The sequence below is a fragment of the Rhinopithecus roxellana genome, chromosome 8 (genome assembly GCF_007565055.1).
Source record: "Rhinopithecus roxellana isolate Shanxi Qingling chromosome 8, ASM756505v1, whole genome shotgun sequence".
Lineage (NCBI taxonomy): Eukaryota > Metazoa > Chordata > Mammalia > Primates > Cercopithecidae > Rhinopithecus > Rhinopithecus roxellana.
In genome coordinates, this window is record NC_044556.1 from 121,722,453 (window position 1) to 121,725,066 (window position 2,614).

The following is a 2,614-nucleotide window of genomic DNA, read 5'->3' on the forward strand; positions in this document are numbered from 1 at the left end:
GATATGTGTGACAGGTATTCTGTTAAAGTCTGGGGATACAAAAATGGCAAACCACGTTTACTGTCTTCTAAAAACTTACAAGCTTGCACAGAAAAACAAGACTAAGCAACTACAGCCATGTGCCACAGAACGACGTTTCAGGCAACAAAGGACTGCATATATATAAGATTATCATCTGAAAAATTCCACCTAGCGATGTTGTTGCTGTTGTAGTGCCATGGATTACTCAAGAGTTTGTGGTGATGTTGGTGTGAACAAACCTGCCCTGCCAATCTTATAAAAGTATAGCATACACAATTATGTACAGTCTGTGATACTTGATCATAAATGACTCTTACCAGTTTATGTATTTATTATACTATATATCATTATTTTAGAGTATATACAAAATATACTTATACGAAAAGTTAACTGTAAAACAGCCTCAGGCAAGCCCTTCGGGAAGTATTCCGGAAGAAAACATTGTTAAATTCGTGTGTGTTAAAATAGTGTGTGTTATTGTTCCTGAAGACCTTCAGGAATACAAATACATTGTATAGCTGTACAAAAACATTTTCTATTTTCATTCTATAAGCTTTTACTATTTTTACTTTTTTTTTTGTTTTTTGTGTTTTTTTTTTTTTCTTTTGAGACAGAGTCTTGCTCTGCCACCCAGGCTGGAGGGCAGCAGCACAATCAGTAACTGGAAAGTACCCACCACAGAGAAGGCAGTAGAGCAACTTAAGGGCAAACACCCCAGGCTCTAGAGAAAAGCAGATGCCGATTCCAGTCCTAGCTTCTCCACTCACCATGGGCAAGTTATTTATCCCCCAGCCTCAGATTCCTTGGAGGTAAAATGGGATAATGCCACTAACTACTGCCTTATGGCAGTAGTAGTTTGTGAAGATCAAATACAAACATGGAGCTTGGCATAGCAGCTGTTGCATGTGTACTCATGGAAATGATGGTTATACTAGGACTTAGGTGGGGGAATACTGTGGGCTTTAAAAGGAATCCCTAGCCTGTGGCATATATGGCTGGCATTAGGACAAAGACAGAGATAAACATTTCCCTTGACTTCTTTTCACTTTCACAAGTCCATAGGCAACTTGCCCCAGTCTCCTGTCCTGAACACCACTACCCCACCCCAAATCCCGGACCTGGGCACTGTATTGTACCCACAGCTGCAGAGCTCTTAGTTCCCCAGGCTGGTTCATACGAGGGGGCACCAGGGACCCGGCCAAGAGGTGCCCCTGCTAGATCAGCCATCTGTGGCCCCTGGGCAGTGAGTGCTCTGGAGTCCACTGGTCCTTGCCTGGGGCCTGTGCTGGGAGGCAGAGGTGTCAATGATCCCAGCTGCTGGCCTGGCAGCCAGCCTGGGGCAAGGAGCGTTCCAGCCAAGTGTCACCATCACCATCGTTCTGAGTGGCCTGGGCTGACCCACAGATGGCCTCTTAGCTCCACTCTTGGTGCCCTGGGCTCAGGCAGAGAGCATGGTGCCCAAGCACATAGTCTCATAGTGAATTAATGAAACAGCAACAAAGCAGATAAATGATTTCACTGGTCCTTTACATAGGTTCTTTCCAACAGCTTTGGAGAGTGACGATGTCTTCTCATCCTCATCAGCACAAGATATCATTCATGTTGGATAGTTTTGACAGTATGTACAACAGGAATGAGTTTAGTGAACAGAGAGATTCCCAGGATAACTGGGATGGATAAAAGAATGAAAAAGACAAAAATGGCAAAGCTCAGATAGTGCACTCCACTTACTTATTTAGGACAGTCACTAAACATCAAGCAGTTTTCTGTTCTATAGGTGAACTCTGATCCTGTGAATAAGGCTGACCACAAGTTCAGTGAGACCCTGGAACCCACTGTTGATTGACTCTTTTACAGTAGATGGCAAGGAGAAAAACATCTATAATTAGAGTCTCAAGGCAATGAGCAATTTAGTCTATGTAACAGAAGAGTGACCCATTTGGATATATCTGTACTAATGGGACCCATATGATGCAATGAGAGTTATCAGGATGAGAAATAACTTTCTAGCTGTAAGGAGCTCCATCTCTGTCTCTCACTCTGATGTCTGCTTAGGGACCTTGGTATATAGGTTCCCGCTGAAGAGTGTACTGGTGATGTGAAGGTGGTCAGGGAGCTGGAGAGTCCTCCTCACTACTTATCCTCTTCAGAATCCACTTACTTTCCCCTGAAATTGATGATATATTGCCAGCATCTTCTTTTCAGATCTGTAAAATGTGCAGAACGAGGTCATTGTGCACATGGTCCTCACAGGAAGCTGAAGCATCATCCTTATCGCTGCTGAAATTCTCCAGAATCCACTCAAGATTCCATGAAGTTGACATATGGGAACCAAAGATTATGTGAAGTTGACATATGGGAACCATCTTCTTCCTTTTCCATTGATTTGCCAGATGTTATGCTGAGATCTTTCAGGAGCAGCTGAATAGTCTTCATCCTTATAGCTACCTTCATAAATGATGTCCAGAGGAGAATCGTATTCCATGTTCTTGAAGCTGCCTTGGTCTTCCATGGGACCTTCTCCAATGCCCTGTAACAAGGGAGCTGCTTCAGTACGTCCTCGACAGAAAGATTTTCACTTGCTTTTGAGTCC